We start from the raw sequence: 17,003 nt of genomic DNA, 5'->3' as shown, positions 1-17,003 counted from the left end.
GTTCAAAGATGTGGTGAAGTGAAAAAAACTGTATTTTATAACAAACTAGTGAAAAAGCTTACAGCACCTGGTATTCCCAAGAGGTCTCCCATACAGGTACTGACCAGGCCCAACCCTGGATCGATTCCGAGATCAGAGGGGATCGGGCTTTTTCAGGGTGGTATGGCTGTAAGCGAAGGAAAAACCTTGAAAAATCTCTGAAAAATCCCTTGTGTATTTGTCAAGGTATGATTGTGTCGCCCACTGCAAAGACTAGATTCTTGCACATAGAGGTAAAAGGCTAAGTTAAACAGTTGTCTTCATCATTGTTGCTCTTCTTTAGACTCTAACAATTGGCTCCCACCCCATTTCTTGTCTCTAAAATGCCAGCACTGAGACATTATTGCTAGGGGCAAATCAAATGAGGTTTATTACCAACAAGTGTGTGCAGTTCGTGTGGAACACCTGGCTTTAAAATTATTCAATGACGAAGCTGTTCAAAGCTGTGGTGAAGTGAAAAAAACTGTATTTTATAACAAATTAGTGAAAAAGCTTACAGCACCTGGTATTCCCAAGAGGTCTCCCATACAGGTACTGACCAGGCCCAACCCTAGATTGCTTCCGAGATCAGGCGGGATCGGGCTTTTTCAGGGTGGTATGGCCGTAAGCGAAGGACACACCTTGAAAAATCTCTGAAAAATCCCTTGTGTATATGTCAAAGTATGATTGTGTCACCCACTGCAAAGACTAGATTCTTGCATATGGAGGTAAAAGGCTAAGTTAAACAGTTGTCTTCATCACTGTTGCTTTTTTTTTTCGAGTAACAATCGGCTCCCACCCCATTTCTTGTCTCTAAAATGCCAGCACTGAGACATTATTGCTAGGGACAAATCAAAGGAGGTTTATTACGAACAAGTGTGTGCAGTTCGTGTGGAACACCTGGCTTTAAAATTATTCAATGACGAAGCTGTTCAAAGATGCGGTGAAGTGAAAAAAACTGTATTTTATAACAAATTAGTGAAAAAGCTTACAGCACCTGGTATTCCCAAAAGGTCTCCCATACAGGTACTGACCAGGCCCAAACCTGGATTGATTCTGAGATCAGAGGGGGTCGGGCTTTTTCAGGGTGGTATGGCTGTAAGCGAAGGAAAAACCTTGAAAAATCTCTGAAAAATCCCTTGTGTATTTGTCAAGGTATGATTGTGTCGCCCACTGCAAAGACTAGATTCTTGCATATAGGGGTAAAAGGCTAAGTTAAACATTTGTCTTCATCATTGTTGCTCTTCTTTAGACTCTAACAATTGGCTCCCACCCCATTTCTTGTCTCTAAAATGCCAGCACTGAGACATTATTGCTAGGGACAAATCAAAGGAGGTTTATTACCAACAAGTGTGTGCAGTTCGTGTGGAACACCTGGCTTTAAAATTATTCAATGACAAAGCTGTTCAAAGCTGTGGTGAAGTGAAAAAAAAACTGTATTTTATAACAAATTAGTGAAAAAGCTTACAGCACCTGGTATTCCCAAAAGGTCTCCCATACAGGTACTGACCAGGCCCAACTCTGGATTGCTTCCGAGATCAGACGGGAACGGGCTTTTTCGGGGTGGTATGGCTGTAAGCACAAGGAAAACCTTGAAAAATCTCTGAAAAATCCCTTGTGTATTTGTCAAGGTATGATTGCGTCGCCCACTGCAAAGACTAGATTCTTGCATATAGAGGTAAAAGGCTAAGTTAAAAAGTTGTCTTCATCATTGTTGCTCTTCTTTAGACTCTAACAATTGGCTCCCACCCCATTTCTTGTCTCTAAAATGCCAGCACTGAGACATTATTGCTAGGGACAAATGAAAGGAGGTTTATTACCAACAAGTGTGTGCAGTTCGTGTGGAACACCTGGCTTTAAAATTATTCAATGACGAAGCTGTTCAAAGCTATGTTGAAGTGAAAAAAACTGTATTTTATAACAAATTAGTGAAAAAGCTTACAGCACCTGGTATTCCCAAGAGGTCTCCCATACAGGTACTGACCAGGCCCAACCCTGGATTGCTTCCGAGATCAGACGGGATAGGGCTTTTTCAGGGTGGTATGGCCGTAAGCGAAGGACACACCTTGAAAAATCTCTGAAAAATCCCTTGTGTATATGTCAAAGTATGATTGTGTCTCCCACTGCAAAGACTAGATTCTTGCATATGGAGGTAAAAGGCTAAGTTAAACAGTTGTCTTCATCACTGTTGCTTTTTTTTCGAGTAACAATCGGCTCCCACCCCATTTCTTGTCTCTAAAATGCCAGCACTGAGACATTATTGCTAGGGACAAATCAAAGGAGGTTTATTACCAACAAGTGTGTGCAGTTCGTGTGGAACACCTGGCTTTAAAATTATTCAATGACGACGCTGTTCAAAGATGCGGTGAAGTGAAAACAACTGTATTTTATAACAAATTAGTGAAAAAGCTTACAGCACCTGGTATTCCCAAGAGGTCTCCCATACAGGTACTGACCAGACCCAACCCTGGATTGATTCCGAGATCAGAGGGGATCGGGCTTTTTCAGGGTGGTATGGCTGTAAGCGAAGGAAAAACCTTGAAAAATCTCTGAAAAATCCCTTGTGTATTTGTCAAGGTATGATTGTGTCGCCCACTGCAAAGACTAGATTCTTGCACATAGTGGTAAAAGGCTAAGTTAAACAGTTGTCTTCATCATTGTTGCTCTTCTTTAGACTCTAACAATTGGCTCCCACCCCATTTCTTGTCTCTAAAATGCCAGCACTGAGACATTATTGCTAGGGACAAATCAAAGGAGGTTTATTACCAACAAGTGTGTGCAGTTCGTGTGGAACACCTGGCTTTAAAATTATTCAATGACGAAGCTGTTCAAAGCTGTGGTGAAGTGAAAAAAAACTGTATTTTATAACAAATTAGTGAAAAAGCTTACAGCACCTGGTATTCCCAAGAGGTCTCCCATACAGGTACTGACCAGGCCCAACCCTAGATTGCTTCCGAGATCAGACGGGATCGGGCTTTTTCAGGGTGGTATGGCCGTAAGCGAAGGACTACCTTGAAAAATCTCTGAAAAATCCCTTGTGTATATGTCAAAGTATGATTGTGTCACCCACTGCAAAGACTAGATTCTTGCATATGGAGGTAAAAGGCTAAGTTAAACAGTTGTCTTCATCACTGTTGCTTTTTTTTTCGAGTAACAATCGGCTCCCACCCCATTTCTTGTCTCTAAAATGCCAGCACTGAGACATTATTGCTAGGGACAAATCAAAGGAGGTTTATTTCCAACAAGTGTGTGCAGTTCGTGTGGAACACCTGGCTTTAAAATTATTCAATGACTAAGCTGTTCAAAGCTGTGGTGAAGTGAAAAAAACTGTATTTTATAACAAATTAGTGAAAACGCTTACAGCACCTGGTATTCCCAAGAGGTCTCCCATACAGGTACTGACCAGGCCCAACCCTGGATTGATTCCAAGATCAGAGGGGACTGGGCTTTTTCAGGGTGGTATGGCTGCAAGCGAAGGAAAAACCTTGAAAAATCTCTGAAAAATCCCTTGTGTATTTGTCAAGGTATGATTGTGTCGCCCACTGCAAATACCAGATTCTTGCACATAGAGGTAAAAGGCTAAGTTAAACAGTTGTCTTCATCATTGTTGCTCTTCTTTAGACTCAAACAATTGGCTCCCACCCCATTTCTTGTCTCTAAAATGCCAGCACTGAGACATTATTGCTAGGGACAAATCAAAGGAGGTTTATTACCAACAAGTGTGTGCTGTTCGTGTGGAACACCTGGCTTTAAAATTATTCAATGACAAAGCTGTTCAAAGCTGTGGTGAAGTGAAAAAAAAACTGTATTTTATAACAAATTAGTGAAAAAGCTTACAGCACCTGGTATTCCCAAAAGGTCTCCCATACAGGTACTGACCAGGCCCAACTCTGGATTGCTTCCGAGATCAGACCGAACCGGGCTTTTTCGGGGTGGTATGGCTGTAAGCACAAGGAAAACCTTGAAAAATCTCTGAAAAATCCCTTGTGTATTTGTCAAGGTATGATTGCGTCGCCCACTGCAAAGACTAGATTCTTGCATATACAGGTAAAAGGCTAAGTTAAACAGTTGTCTTCATCATTGTTGCTCTTCTTTAGACTCTAACAATTGGCTCCCACCCCATTTCTTGTCTCTAAAATGCCAGCACTGAGACATTATTGCTAGGGACAAATCAAAGGAGGTTTATTACCAACAAGTGTGTGCAGTTCGTGTGGAACACCTGGCTTTAAAATTATTCAATGTCGAAGCTGTTCAAAGCTGTGGTGAAGTGAAAAAAACTGTATTTTATAACAAATTAGTGAAAAATTTTACAGCACCTGGTATTCCCAAGAGGTCTCCCATACAGGTACTGACCAGGCCCAACCCTGGATTGCTTCCGAGATCAGACGGGATCGGGCTTTTTCAGGGTGGTATGGCCGTAAGCGAAGAAAACACCTTGAAAAATCTCTGAAAAATCCCTTGTGTATTTGTCAAAGTATGATTGTGTCGCCCACTGCAAAGACTAGATTCTTGCATATGGAGGTAAAAGGCTAAGTTAAACAGTTGTCTTCATCACTGTTGCTCTTTTTTCGAGTAACAATCGGCTCCCACCCCATTTCTTGTCTCTAAAATGCCAGCACTGAGACATTATTGCTAGGGACAAATCAAAGGAGGTTTATTACCAACAAGTGTGTGCAGTTCGTGTGGAACACCTGGCTTTAAAATTATTCAATGACGAAGCTGTTCAAAGATGTGGTGAAGTGAAAAAAACTGTATTTTATAACAAATTAGTGAAAAAGCTTACAGCACCTGGTATTCCCAAGAGGTCTCCCATACAGGTACTGACCAGGCCCAACCCTGGATTGATTCCAAGATCAGAGGGGATCGGGCTTTTTCAGGGTGGTATGGCTGTAAGCGAAGGAAATACCTTGAAACATCTCTTGAAAATCCCTTGTGTATTTGTCAAGGTATGATTGTGTCGCCCACTGCAAAGACTAGATTATTGCACATAGAGGTAAAAGGCTAAGTTAAAAAGTTGTCTTCATCATTGTTGCTCTTCTTTAGACTCTAACAATTGGCTCCCACCCCATTTCTTGTCTCTAAAATGCCAGCACTGAGACATTATTGCTAGGGACAAATGAAAGGAGGTTTATTACCAACAAGTGTGTGCAGTTCGTGTGGAACACCTGGCTTTAAAATTATTCAATGACGAAGCTGTTCAAAGCTGTGGTGAAGTGAAAAAAAACTGTATTTTATAACAAATTAGTGAAAAAGCTTACAGCACCTGGTATTCCCAAGAGGTCTCCCATACAGGTACTGACCAGGCCCAACCCTGGATTGCTTCCGAGATCAGACGGGATAGGGCTTTTTCAGGGTGGTATGGCCGTAAGCGAAGGACACACCTTGAAAAATCTCTGAAAAATCCCTTGTGTATATGTCAAAGTATGATTGTGTTGCCCACTGCAAAGACTAGATTCTTGCATATGGAGGTAAAAGGCTAAGTTAAACAGTTGTCTTCATCACTGTTGCTCTTTTTTCGAGTAACAATCGGCTCCCACCCCATTTCTTGTCTCTAAAATGCCAGCACTGAGACATTATTGCTAGGGACAAATCAAAGGAGGTTTATTACTAACAAGTGTGTGCAGTTCGTGTGGAACACCTGGCTTTAAAATTATTCAATGACGAAGCTGTTCAAAGATGTGGTGAAGTGAAAAAAACTGTATTTTATAACAAACTAGTGAAAAAGCTTACAGCACCTGGTATTCCCAAGAGGTCTCCCATACAGGTACTGACCAGGCCCAACCCTGGATCGATTCCGAGATCAGAGGGGATCGGGCTTTTTCAGGGTGGTATGGCTGTAAGCGAAGGAAAAACCTTGAAAAATCTCTGAAAAATCCATTGTGTATTTGTCAAGGTATGATTGTGTCGCCCACTGCAAAGACTAGATTCTTGCACATAGTGGTAAAAGGCTAAGTTAAACAGTTGTCTTCATCATTGTTGCTCTTCTTTAGACTCTAACAATTGGCTCCCACCCCATTTCTTGTCTCTAAAATGCCAGCACTGAGACATTATTGCTAGGGACAAATCAAAGGAGGTTTATTACCAACAAGTGTGTGCAGTTCGTGTGGAACACCTGGCTTTAAAATTATTCAATGACGAAGCTGTTCAAAGCTGTGGTGAAGTGAAAAAAAAACTGTATTTTATAACAAATTAGTGAAAAAGCTTACAGCACCTGGTATTCCCAAGAGGTCTCCCATACAGGTACTGACCAGGCCCAACCCTAGATTGCTTCCGAGATCAGACGGGATCGGGCTTTTTCAGGGTGGTATGGCCGTAAGCGAAGGACACACCTTGAAAAATCTCTGAAAAATCCCTTGTGTATATGTCAAAGTATGATTGTGTCACCCACTGCAAAGACTAGATTCTTGCATATGGAGGTAAAAGGCTAAGTTAAACAGTTGTCTTCATCACTGTTGCTTTTTTTTTCGAGTAACAATCGGCTCCCACCCCATTTCTTGTCTCTAAAATGCCAGCACTGAGACATTATTGCTAGGGACAAATCAAAGGAGGTTTATTACGAACAAGTGTGTGCAGTTCGTGTGGAACACCTGGCTTTAAAATTATTCAATGACGAAGCTGTTCAAAGATGCGGTGAAGTGAAAAAAACTGTATTTTATAACAAATTAGTGAAAAAGCTTACAGCACCTGGTATTCCCAAAAGGTCTCCCATACAGGTACTGACCAGGCCCAAACCTGGATTGATTCTGAGATCAGAGGGGGTCGGGCTTTTTCAGGGTGGTATGGCTGTAAGCGAAGGAAAAACCTTGAAAAATCTCTGAAAAATCCCTTGTGTATTTGTCAAGGTATGATTGTGTCGCCCACTGCAAAGACTAGATTCTTGCATATAGGGGTAAAAGGCTAAGTTAAACAGTTGTCTTCATCATTGTTGCTCTTCTTTAGACTCTAACAATTGGCTCGCACCCCATTTCTTGTCTCTAAAATGCCAGCACTGAGACATTATTGCTAGGGACAAATCAAAGGAGGTTTATTTCCAACAAGTGTGTGCAGTTCGTGTGGAACACCTGGCTTTAAAATTATTCAATGACTAAGCTGTTCAAAGCTGTGGTGAAGTGAAAAAAACTGTATTTTATAACAAATTAGTGAATACGCTTACAGCACCTGGTATTCCCAAGAGGTCTCCCATACAGGTACTGACCAGGCCCAACCCTGGATTGATTCCAAGATCAGAGGGGATTGGGCTTTTTCAGGGTGGTATGGCTGTAAGCGAAGGAAAAACCTTGAAAAATCTCTGAAAAATCCCTTGTGTATTTGTCAAAGTATGATTGTGTCGCCCACTGCAAAGACTAGATTCTTGCATATGGAGGTAAAAGGCTAAGTTAAACAGTTGTCTTCATCACTGGTACTCTTTTTTCGAGTAACAATAGGCTCCCACCCCATTTCTTGTCTCTAAAATGCCAGCACTGAGACATTATTGCTAGGGACAAATCAAAGGAGGTTTATTACCAACAAGTGTGTGCAGTTCGTGTGGAACACCTGGCTTTAAAATTATTCAATGACGAAGCTGTTCAAAGATGTGGTGAAGTGAAAAAAACTGTAATTTATAACAAATTAGTGAAAAAGCTTACAGCACCTGGTATTCCCAAGAGGTCTCCCATACAGGTACTGACCAGGCCCAACCCTGGATTGATTCCAAGATCAGAGGGGATCGGGCTTTTTCAGGGTGGTATGGCTGTAAGCGAAGAAAAAACCTTGAAACATCTCTGGAAAATCCCTTGTGTATTTGTCAAGGTATGATTGTGTCGCCCACTGCAAAGACTAGATTCTTGCATATAGAGGTAAAAGGCTAAGTTAAACAGTTGTCTTCATCATTGTTGCTCTTCTTTAGACTCTAACAATTGGCTCCCACCCCATTTCTTGTCTCTAAAATGCCAGCACTGAGACATTATTGCTAGGGACATATAAAAGGAGGTTTATTACCAACAAGTGTGTGCAGTTCGTGTGGAACACCTAGCTTTAAAATTATTCAATGACGAAGCTGTTCAAAGATGTGGTGAAGTGAAAAAACTGTATTTTATAACAAATTAGTGAAAAAGTTTACAGCACCTGGTATTCCCAAGAGGTCTCCCATACAGGTACTGACCAGGCCCAACCCTGGATTGCTTCCGAGATCAGGCGGGATCGGGGTTTTTCAGGGTGGTATGGCCGTAAGCGAATGACACACCTTGAAAAATCTCTGAAAAATCCCTTGTGTATATGTCAAAGTATGATTGTGTTGCCCACTGCAAAGACTAGATTCTTGCATATGGAGGTAAAAGGCTAAGTTAAACAGTTGTCTTCATCACTGTTGCTCTTTTTTCGAGTAACAATCGGCTCCCACCCCATTTCTTGTCTCTAAAATGCCAGCACTGAGACATTATTGCTAGGGACAAATCAAAGGAGGTTTATTACTAACAAGTGTGTGCAGTTCGTGTGGAACACCTGGCTTTAAAATTATTCAATGACGAAGCTGTTCAAAGATGTGGTGAAGTGAAAAAAACTGTATTTTATAACAAACTAGTGAAAAAGCTTACAGCACCTGGTATTCCCAAGAGGTCTCCCATACAGGTACTGACCAGGCCCAACCCTGGATCGATTCCGAGATCAGAGGGGATCGGGCTTTTTCAGGGTGGTATGGCTGTAAGCGAAGGAAAAACCTTGAAAAATCTCTGAAAAATCCATTGTGTATTTGTCAAGGTATGATTGTGTCGCCCACTGCAAAGACTAGATTCTTGCACATAGTGGTAAAAGGCTAAGTTAAACAGTTGTCTTCATCATTGTTGCTCTTCTTTAGACTCTAACAATTGGCTCCCACCCCATTTCTTGTCTCTAAAATGCCAGCACTGAGACATTATTGCTAGGGACAAATCAAAGGAGGTTTATTACCAACAAGTGTGTGCAGTTCGTGTGGAACACCTGGCTTTAAAATTATTCAATGACGAAGCTGTTCAAAGCTGTGGTGAAGTGAAAAAAAACTGTATTTTATAACAAATTAGTGAAAAAGCTTACAGCACCTGGTATTCCCAAGAGGTCTCCCATACAGGTACTGACCAGGCCCAACCCTAGATTGCTTCCGAGATCAGACGGGATCGGGCTTTTTCAGGGTGGTATGGCCGTAAGCGAAGGACACACCTTGAAAAATCTCTGAAAAATCCCTTGTGTATATGTCAAAGTATGATTGTGTCACCCACTGCAAAGACTAGATTCTTGCATATGGAGGTAAAAGGCTAAGTTAAACAGTTGTCTTCATCACTGTTGCTTTTTTTTTCGAGTAACAATCGGCTCCCACCCCATTTCTTGTCTCTAAAATGCCAGCACTGAGACATTATTGCTAGGGACAAATCAAAGGAGGTTTATTACGAACAAGTGTGTGCAGTTCGTGTGGAACACCTGGCTTTAAAATTATTCAATGACGAAGCTGTTCAAAGATGCGGTGAAGTGAAAAAAACTGTATTTTATAACAAATTAGTGAAAAAGCTTACAGCACCTGGTATTCCCAAAAGGTCTCCCATACAGGTACTGACCAGGCCCAAACCTGGATTGATTCTGAGATCAGAGGGGGTCGGGCTTTTTCAGGGTGGTATGGCTGTAAGCGAAGGAAAAACCTTGAAAAATCTCTGAAAAATCCCTTGTGTATTTGTCAAGGTATGATTGTGTCGCCCACTGCAAAGACTAGATTCTTGCATATAGGGGTAAAAGGCTAAGTTAAACAGTTGTCTTCATCATTGTTGCTCTTCTTTAGACTCTAACAATTGGCTCGCACCCCATTTCTTGTCTCTAAAATGCCAGCACTGAGACATTATTGCTAGGGACAAATCAAAGGAGGTTTATTTCCAACAAGTGTGTGCAGTTCGTGTGGAACACCTGGCTTTAAAATTATTCAATGACTAAGCTGTTCAAAGCTGTGGTGAAGTGAAAAAAACTGTATTTTATAACAAATTAGTGAATACGCTTACAGCACCTGGTATTCCCAAGAGGTCTCCCATACAGGTACTGACCAGGCCCAACCCTGGATTGATTCCAAGATCAGAGGGGATTGGGCTTTTTCAGGGTGGTATGGCTGTAAGCGAAGGAAAAACCTTGAAAAATCTCTGAAAAATCCCTTGTGTATTTGTCAAAGTATGATTGTGTCGCCCACTGCAAAGACTAGATTCTTGCATATGGAGGTAAAAGGCTAAGTTAAACAGTTGTCTTCATCACTGGTACTCTTTTTTCGAGTAACAATAGGCTCCCACCCCATTTCTTGTCTCTAAAATGCCAGCACTGAGACATTATTGCTAGGGACAAATCAAAGGAGGTTTATTACCAACAAGTGTGTGCAGTTCGTGTGGAACACCTGGCTTTAAAATTATTCAATGACGAAGCTGTTCAAAGATGTGGTGAAGTGAAAAAAACTGTAATTTATAACAAATTAGTGAAAAAGCTTACAGCACCTGGTATTCCCAAGAGGTCTCCCATACAGGTACTGACCAGGCCCAACCCTGGATTGATTCCAAGATCAGAGGGGATCGGGCTTTTTCAGGGTGGTATGGCTGTAAGCGAAGGAAATACCTTGAAACATCTCTTGAAAATCCCTTGTGTATTTGTCAAGGTATGATTGTGTCGCCCACTGCAAAGACTAGATTATTGCATATAGAGGTAAAAGGCTAAGTTAAACAGTTGTCTTCATCATTGTTGCTCTTCTTTAGTTTCTAACAATTGGCTCCCACCCCATTTCTTGTCTCTAAAATGCCAGCACTGAGACATTATTGCTAGGGACAAATCAAAGGAGGTTTATTACCAACAAGTGTGTGCAGTTCGTGTGGAACACATGGCTTTAAAATTATTCAATGACGAAGCTGTTCAAAGATGTGGTGAAGTGAAAAAAACTGTATTTTATAACAAATTAGTGAAAAAGCTTACAGCACCTGGTATACCCAAGAGATCTCCCATACAGGTACTGACCAGGCCCAACCCTGGATTGCTTCCGAGATCAGGCTTTTTCAGGGTGGTATGGCCGTAAGCGAAGGAAAAACCTTGAAAAATCTCTGAAAAATCCCCTGTGTATTTGTCAAGGTATGATTGTGTCGCCCACTGCAAAGACTAGATTCTTGCACATAGAGGTAAAAGGCTAAGTTAAAAAGGTGTCTTCATCATTGTTGCTCTTCTTTAGACTCTAACAATTGGCTCCCACCCCATTTCTTGTCTCTAAAATGCCAGCACTGAGACATTATTGCTAGGGACAAATGAAAGGAGGTTTATTACCAACAAGTGTGTGCAGTTCGTGTGGAACACCTGGCTTTAAAATTATTCAATGACGAAGCTGTTCAAAGCTATGTTGAAGTGAAAAAAACTGTATTTTATAACAAATTAGTGAAAAAGCTTACAGCACCTAGTATTCCCAAGAGGTCTCCCATACAGGTACTGACCAGGCCCAACCCTGGATTGCTTCCGAGATCAGACGGGATAGGGCTTTTTCAGGGTGGTATGGCCATAAGCGAAGGACACACCTTGAAAAATCTCTGAAAAATCCCTTGTGTATATGTCAAAGTATGATTGTGTCTCCCACTGCAAAGACTAGATTCTTGCATATGGAGGTAAAAGGCTAAGTTAAACAGTTGTCTTCATCACTGTTGCTTTTTTTTCGAGTAACAATCGGCTCCCACCCCATTTCTTGTCTCTAAAATGCCAGCACTGAGACATTATTGCTAGGGACAAATCAAAGGAGGTTTATTACCAACAAGTGTGTGCAGTTCGTGTGGAACACCTGGCTTTAAAATTATTCAATGACAAAGCTGTTCAAAGATGTGGTGAAGTGAAAAAAACTGTATTTTATAACAAATTAGTGAAAAAGCTTACAGCACCTGGTATTCCCAAGAGGTCTCCCATACAGGTACTGACCAGGCCCAACCCTGGATTGATTCCGAGATCAGAGGGGATCGGCCTTTTTCAGGGTGGTATGGCTGTAAGCGAAGGAAAGACCTTGAAACATCTCTGGAAAATCCCTTCTGTATTTGTCAAGGTATGATTGTGTCGCCCACTGCAAAGACTAGATTCTTGCATATAGAGGTAAAAGGCTAAGTTAAACAGTTGTCTTCATCATTGTTGATCTTCTTTAGACTCTAACAATTGGCTCCCACCCCATTTCTTGTCTCTAAATGCCAGCACTGAGACATTATTGCTAGGGACAAATAAAAGGAGGTTTATTACCAACAAGTGTGTGCAGTTCGTGTGGAACACCTGGCTTTAAAATTATTCAATGACGAAGCTGTTCAAAGATGTGGTGAAGTGAAAGAAACTGTATTTTATAACAAATTAGTGAAAAAGCTTACAGCACCTGGTATTCCCAAGAGGTCTCCCATACAGGTACTGACCAGGCCCAACCCTGGATTGCTTCCGAGATCAGACGGGATCAGGCTTTTTCAGGGTGGTATGACCGTAAGCAAAGGACTCACCTTGAAAAATCTCTGAAAAATCCCTTGTGTATATGTCAAAGTATGATTGTGTCGCCCACTGCAAAGACTAGATTCTTGCATATGGATGTAAAAGGCTAAGTTGAACAGTTGTCTTCATCACTGTTGCTCTTTTTTCGAGTAAGAATCGGCTCCCACCCCATTTCTTGTCTCTAAAATGCCAGCACTGAGACATTATTGCTAGGGACAAATCAAAGGAGGTTTATTACCAACAAGTGTGTGCAGTTCGTGTGGAACACCTGGCTTTAAAATTATTCAATGACGAAGCTGTTCAAAGATGTGGTGAAGTGAAAAAAACTGTATTTTATAACAAATTAGTGAAAAAGCTTACAGCACCTGGTATTCCCAAGAGGTCTCCCATACAGGTACTGACCAGGCCCAACCCTGGATTGCTTCCGAGATCAGACAGGATCGGGATTTTTCAGGGTGCTTTGGCCGTAAGTGAAAGACACACCTTGAAAAATCTCTGAAAAATCCCTTGTGTATATGTCAAAGTATGATTGTGTCGCCCACTGCAAAGACTAGATTCTTGCATATGGAGGTAAAAGGCTAAGTTAAACAGTTGTCTTGATCACTGTTGCTCTTTTTTCGAGTAACAATCGGCTCCCACCCCATTTTTTGTCTCTAAAATGCCAGCACTGAGACATCATTGCTAGGGACAAATCAAAGGAGGTTTATTACCCACAAGTGTGTGCAGTTCGTGTGGAACACCTGGCTTTAAAATTATTCAATGACGAAGCTGTTCAAAGATGTGGTGAAGTGAAAAAAACTGTATTTTATAACAAATTAGTGAAAAAGCTTACAGCACCTGGTATTCCCAAGAGGTCTCCCATACAGGTACTGACCAGGCCCAACCCTGGATTGATTCCGAGATCAGAGGGGATGGGGCTTTTTCAGGGTGGTATGGCTGTAAGCGAAGGAAAAACCTTGAAAAATCTCGTAAAAATCCCTTTTGTATTTGTCAAGGTATAATTGTGTCGCCCACTGCAAAGACTAGATTCTTGCACATAGAGGTAAAAGGCTAAGTTAAATAGTTGTCTTCATCATTGTTGCTCTTCTTTAGACTCTAACAATTGGCTCCCACCCCATTTCTTGTCTCTAAAATGCCAGCACTGAGACATTATTGCTAGGGAAAAATCAAAGTAGGTTTATTACAAACAAGTGTGTGCAGTTCGTGTGGAACACCTGGCTTTAAAATTATTCAATGACGAAGCTGTTCAAAGATGTGGTGAAGTGAAAAAAACTGTATTTTATAACAAATTAGTGAAAAAGCTTACAGCACCTGGTATTCCCAAGAGGTCTCCCATACAGGTACTGACCAGGCCCAACCCTGGATTGCTTCCGAGATCAGACGGGATCGGGGTTTTTCAGGGTGGTATGGCCATAAGCGAAAGACACACCTTGAAAAATCTCTGAAAAATCCCTTGTGTATATGTCAAAGTATGATTGTGTCGCCCACTGCAAAGACTAGATTCTTGCATATGGAGGTAAAAGGCTAAGTTAAACAGTTGTCTTCATCACTGTTGCTCTTTTTTCGAGTAACAATCGGCTCCCACCCCATTTCTTGTCTCTAAAATGCCAGCACTGAGACATTATTGCTAGGGACAAATCAAAGGAGGTTTATTACCAACAAGTGTGTGCAGTTCGTGTGGAACACCTGGCTTTAAAATTATTCAATGACGAAGCTGTTCAAAGATGCGGTGAAGTGAAAAAAACTGTATTTTATAACAAATTAGTGAAAAAGCTTACAGCACCTGGAATTCCCAAGAGGTCTCCCATACAGGTACTGACCAGGCCCAACCCTGGATTGATTCCGAGATCAGAGGGGATCGGGCTTTTTCAGGGTGGTATGGCTGTAAGCGAAGGAAAAACCTTGAAAAATCTCTGAAAAATCCCTTGTGTATTTGTCAAGGTATGATTGTGTCACCCACTGCAAAGACTAGATTCTTGCATATAGGGGTAAAAGGCTAAGTTAAACAGTTGTCTTCATCATTGTTGCTCTTCTTTAGACTCTAACAATTGGCTCCCACCCCATTTCTTGTCTCTAAAATGCCAGCACTGAGACATTATTGCTAGGGACAAATCAAAGGAGGTTTATTTCCAACAAGTGTGTGCAGTTCGTGTGGAACACCTGGCTTTAAAATTATTCAATGACTAAGCTGTTCAAAGCTGTGGTGAAGTGAAAAAAACTGTATTTTATAACAAATTAGTGAAAACGCTTACAGCACCTGGTATTCCCAAGAGGTCTCCCATACAGGTACTGACCAGGCCCAACCCTGGATTGATTCCAAGATCAGAGGGGATTGGGCTTTTTCAGGGTGGTATGGCTGTAAGCAAAGGGAAAACCTTGAAAAATCTCTGAAAAATCCCTTGTGTATTTGTCAAGGTATGATTGTGTCGCCCACTGCAAAGACTAGATTCTTGCACATAGAGGTAAAAGGCTAAGTTAAACAGTTGTCTTCATCATTGTTGCTCTTCTTTAGACTCTAACAATTGGCTCCCACCCCATTTCTTGTCTCTAAAATGCCAGCACTGAGACATTATTGCTAGGGACAAATCAAAGGAGGTTTATTACCAACAAGTGTGTGCTGTTCGTGTGGAACACCTGGCTTTAAAATTATTCAATGACAAAGCTGTTCAAAGCTGTGGTGAAGTGAAAAAAAAACTGTATTTTATAACAAATTAGTGAAAAAGCTTACAGCACTTGGTATTCCCAAAAGGTCCCCCATACAGGTACTGACCAGGCCCAACTCTGGATTGCTTCCGAGATCAGACGGGACCGGGCTTTTTCGGGGTGGTATGGCTGTAAGCACAAGGAAAACCTTGAAAAATCTCTGAAAAATCCCTTGTGTATTTGTCAAGGTATGATTGCGTCGCCCACTGCAAAGACTAGATTCTTGCATATAGAGGTAAAAGGCTAAGTTAAACAGTTGTCTTCATCATTGTTGCTCTTCTTTAGACTCTAACAATTGGCTCCCACCCCATTTCTTGTCTCTAAAATGCCAGCACTGAGACATTATTGCTAGGCACAAATCAAAGGAGGTTTATTACCAACAAGTGTGTGCAGTTCGTGTGGAACACCTGGCTTTAAAATTATTCAATGACGAAGCTGTTCAAAGCTGTGGTGAAGTGAAAAAAACTGTATTTTATAACAAATTAGTGAAAAAGCTTACAGCACCTGGTATTCCCAAGAGGTCTCCCATACAGGTACTGACCAGGCCCAACCCTGGATTGCTTCCGAGATCAGACGGGATCGGGCTTTTTCAGGGTGGTATGGCCGTAAGCGAAGAAAACACCTTGAAAAATCTCTGAAAAATCCCTTGTGTATATGTCAAAGTATGATTGTGTCGCCCACTGCAAAGACTAGATTCTTGCATATGGAGGTAAAAGGCTAAGTTAAACAGTTGTCTTCATCACTGTTGCTCTTTTTTCGAGTAACAATCGGCTCCCACCCCATTTATTGTCTCTAAAATGCCAGCACTGAGACATTATTGCTAGGGACAAATCAAAGGAGGTTTATTACCAACAAGTGTGTGCAGTTCGTGTGGAACACCTGGCTTTAAAATTATTCAATGACGAAGCTGTTCAAAGATGTGGTGAAGTGAAAAAAACTGTATTTTATAACAAATTAGTGAAAAAGCTTACAGCACCTGGTATTCCCAAGAGGTCTCCCATACAGGTACTGACCAGGCCCAACCCTGGATTGATTCCAAGATCAGAGGGGATCGGGCTTTTTCAGGGTGGTATGGCTGTAAGCGAAGGAAATACCTTGAAACATCTCTTGAAAATCCCTTGTGTATTTGTCAAGGTATGATTGTGTCGCCCACTGCAAAGACTAGATTATTGCATATAGAGGTAAAAGGCTAAGTTAAACAGTTGTCTTCATCATTGTTGCTCTTCTTTAGTTTCTAACAATTGGCTCCCACCCCATTTCTTGTCTCTAAAATGCCAGCACTGAGACATTATTGCTAGGGACAAATCAAAGGAGGTTTATTACCAACAAGTGTGTGCAGTTCGTGTGGAACACCTGGCTTTAAAATTATTCAATGACGAAGCTGTTCAAAGATGTGGTGAAGTGAAAAAAACTGTATTTTATAACAAATTAGTGAAAAAGCTTACAGCACCTGGTATACCCAAGAGATCTCCCATACAGGTACTGACCAGGCCCAACCCTGGATTGCTTCCGAGATCAGACGGGATCAGGCTTTTTCAGGGTGGTATGGCCGTAAGCGAAGGAAAAACCTTGAAAAATCTCTGAAAAATCCCCTGTGTATTTGTCAAGGTATGATTGTGTCGCCCACTGCAAAGACTAGATTCTTGCATATAGAGGTAAAAGGCTAAGTTAAACAGTTGTCTTCATCATTGTTGCTCTTCTTTAGACTCTAACAATTGGCTCCCACCCCATTTATTGTCTCTAAAATGCCAGCACTGAGACATTATTGCTAGGGACAAACCAAAGGAGGTTTATTACCAACAAGTGTGTGCAGTTCGTGTGGA

The 17,003-nt window shown here is 41.4% G+C and overlaps 9 non-coding genes and 26 pseudogenes across 9 annotated transcripts; all 35 read right to left on the bottom strand.

Annotated features, from left to right (window-relative positions):
• Nucleotides 1-55: 55 nt before the first annotated feature.
• On the bottom strand, nucleotides 56-174 carry LOC139066423 (5S ribosomal RNA). The gene has a single exon (XR_011519320.1). It is a non-coding gene; the product is annotated as a 5S ribosomal RNA (ribosomal RNA).
• A 355-nt stretch (nucleotides 175-529) lies between these two features.
• Nucleotides 530-648, bottom strand: LOC139067067 (5S ribosomal RNA; annotated as a pseudogene).
• Nucleotides 649-1,003: 355 nt separating this feature from the next.
• On the bottom strand, nucleotides 1,004-1,122 carry LOC139067851 (5S ribosomal RNA; annotated as a pseudogene).
• Nucleotides 1,123-1,479: 357 nt separating this feature from the next.
• LOC139067736 (5S ribosomal RNA) lies at nucleotides 1,480-1,598 on the bottom strand (annotated as a pseudogene).
• A 355-nt stretch (nucleotides 1,599-1,953) lies between these two features.
• LOC139067070 (5S ribosomal RNA) lies at nucleotides 1,954-2,072 on the bottom strand (annotated as a pseudogene).
• Nucleotides 2,073-2,425: 353 nt separating this feature from the next.
• On the bottom strand, nucleotides 2,426-2,544 carry LOC139066749 (5S ribosomal RNA; annotated as a pseudogene).
• A 356-nt stretch (nucleotides 2,545-2,900) lies between these two features.
• Nucleotides 2,901-3,019, bottom strand: LOC139066636 (5S ribosomal RNA). Its single transcript, XR_011519540.1, has one exon. It is a non-coding gene; the product is annotated as a 5S ribosomal RNA (ribosomal RNA).
• A 353-nt stretch (nucleotides 3,020-3,372) lies between these two features.
• Nucleotides 3,373-3,491, bottom strand: LOC139067355 (5S ribosomal RNA; annotated as a pseudogene).
• A 357-nt stretch (nucleotides 3,492-3,848) lies between these two features.
• Nucleotides 3,849-3,967, bottom strand: LOC139068030 (5S ribosomal RNA; annotated as a pseudogene).
• A 355-nt stretch (nucleotides 3,968-4,322) lies between these two features.
• LOC139067082 (5S ribosomal RNA) lies at nucleotides 4,323-4,441 on the bottom strand (annotated as a pseudogene).
• A 353-nt stretch (nucleotides 4,442-4,794) lies between these two features.
• LOC139066777 (5S ribosomal RNA) lies at nucleotides 4,795-4,913 on the bottom strand (annotated as a pseudogene).
• A 356-nt stretch (nucleotides 4,914-5,269) lies between these two features.
• Nucleotides 5,270-5,388, bottom strand: LOC139067069 (5S ribosomal RNA; annotated as a pseudogene).
• A 353-nt stretch (nucleotides 5,389-5,741) lies between these two features.
• LOC139066422 (5S ribosomal RNA) lies at nucleotides 5,742-5,860 on the bottom strand. Its single transcript, XR_011519319.1, has one exon. It is a non-coding gene; the product is annotated as a 5S ribosomal RNA (ribosomal RNA).
• Nucleotides 5,861-6,217: 357 nt separating this feature from the next.
• Nucleotides 6,218-6,336, bottom strand: LOC139066635 (5S ribosomal RNA). Its single transcript, XR_011519539.1, has one exon. It is a non-coding gene; the product is annotated as a 5S ribosomal RNA (ribosomal RNA).
• Nucleotides 6,337-6,690: 354 nt separating this feature from the next.
• Nucleotides 6,691-6,809, bottom strand: LOC139067850 (5S ribosomal RNA; annotated as a pseudogene).
• Nucleotides 6,810-7,164: 355 nt separating this feature from the next.
• LOC139066812 (5S ribosomal RNA) lies at nucleotides 7,165-7,283 on the bottom strand (annotated as a pseudogene).
• A 353-nt stretch (nucleotides 7,284-7,636) lies between these two features.
• On the bottom strand, nucleotides 7,637-7,755 carry LOC139066776 (5S ribosomal RNA; annotated as a pseudogene).
• Nucleotides 7,756-8,109: 354 nt separating this feature from the next.
• On the bottom strand, nucleotides 8,110-8,228 carry LOC139067244 (5S ribosomal RNA; annotated as a pseudogene).
• A 353-nt stretch (nucleotides 8,229-8,581) lies between these two features.
• LOC139066421 (5S ribosomal RNA) lies at nucleotides 8,582-8,700 on the bottom strand. Its single transcript, XR_011519318.1, has one exon. It is a non-coding gene; the product is annotated as a 5S ribosomal RNA (ribosomal RNA).
• A 356-nt stretch (nucleotides 8,701-9,056) lies between these two features.
• Nucleotides 9,057-9,175, bottom strand: LOC139066634 (5S ribosomal RNA). The gene has a single exon (XR_011519538.1). It is a non-coding gene; the product is annotated as a 5S ribosomal RNA (ribosomal RNA).
• A 354-nt stretch (nucleotides 9,176-9,529) lies between these two features.
• LOC139067848 (5S ribosomal RNA) lies at nucleotides 9,530-9,648 on the bottom strand (annotated as a pseudogene).
• A 355-nt stretch (nucleotides 9,649-10,003) lies between these two features.
• Nucleotides 10,004-10,122, bottom strand: LOC139066811 (5S ribosomal RNA; annotated as a pseudogene).
• Nucleotides 10,123-10,475: 353 nt separating this feature from the next.
• LOC139066775 (5S ribosomal RNA) lies at nucleotides 10,476-10,594 on the bottom strand (annotated as a pseudogene).
• An 819-nt stretch (nucleotides 10,595-11,413) lies between these two features.
• LOC139067574 (5S ribosomal RNA) lies at nucleotides 11,414-11,532 on the bottom strand (annotated as a pseudogene).
• A 353-nt stretch (nucleotides 11,533-11,885) lies between these two features.
• On the bottom strand, nucleotides 11,886-12,004 carry LOC139066899 (5S ribosomal RNA; annotated as a pseudogene).
• Nucleotides 12,005-12,358: 354 nt separating this feature from the next.
• On the bottom strand, nucleotides 12,359-12,477 carry LOC139066726 (5S ribosomal RNA; annotated as a pseudogene).
• Nucleotides 12,478-12,830: 353 nt separating this feature from the next.
• On the bottom strand, nucleotides 12,831-12,949 carry LOC139067855 (5S ribosomal RNA; annotated as a pseudogene).
• A 353-nt stretch (nucleotides 12,950-13,302) lies between these two features.
• Nucleotides 13,303-13,421, bottom strand: LOC139067232 (5S ribosomal RNA; annotated as a pseudogene).
• A 355-nt stretch (nucleotides 13,422-13,776) lies between these two features.
• Nucleotides 13,777-13,895, bottom strand: LOC139066643 (5S ribosomal RNA). Its single transcript, XR_011519547.1, has one exon. It is a non-coding gene; the product is annotated as a 5S ribosomal RNA (ribosomal RNA).
• Nucleotides 13,896-14,248: 353 nt separating this feature from the next.
• LOC139066545 (5S ribosomal RNA) lies at nucleotides 14,249-14,367 on the bottom strand. Its single transcript, XR_011519447.1, has one exon. It is a non-coding gene; the product is annotated as a 5S ribosomal RNA (ribosomal RNA).
• Nucleotides 14,368-14,722: 355 nt separating this feature from the next.
• On the bottom strand, nucleotides 14,723-14,841 carry LOC139066810 (5S ribosomal RNA; annotated as a pseudogene).
• A 357-nt stretch (nucleotides 14,842-15,198) lies between these two features.
• LOC139067929 (5S ribosomal RNA) lies at nucleotides 15,199-15,317 on the bottom strand (annotated as a pseudogene).
• Nucleotides 15,318-15,672: 355 nt separating this feature from the next.
• On the bottom strand, nucleotides 15,673-15,791 carry LOC139068408 (5S ribosomal RNA). The gene has a single exon (XR_011520006.1). It is a non-coding gene; the product is annotated as a 5S ribosomal RNA (ribosomal RNA).
• A 353-nt stretch (nucleotides 15,792-16,144) lies between these two features.
• On the bottom strand, nucleotides 16,145-16,263 carry LOC139066774 (5S ribosomal RNA; annotated as a pseudogene).
• Nucleotides 16,264-16,618: 355 nt separating this feature from the next.
• Nucleotides 16,619-16,737, bottom strand: LOC139067434 (5S ribosomal RNA; annotated as a pseudogene).
• Nucleotides 16,738-17,003: the final 266 nt, after the last annotated feature.

The sequence above is a fragment of the Nothobranchius furzeri genome, chromosome 2, assembly GCF_043380555.1.
Source record: "Nothobranchius furzeri strain GRZ-AD chromosome 2, NfurGRZ-RIMD1, whole genome shotgun sequence".
Taxonomy (NCBI): Eukaryota; Metazoa; Chordata; class Actinopteri; order Cyprinodontiformes; family Nothobranchiidae; genus Nothobranchius; species Nothobranchius furzeri.
Note: the sequence above shows the minus strand (reverse complement) of the source record. Positions and strands in the feature narration are given on the sequence as shown.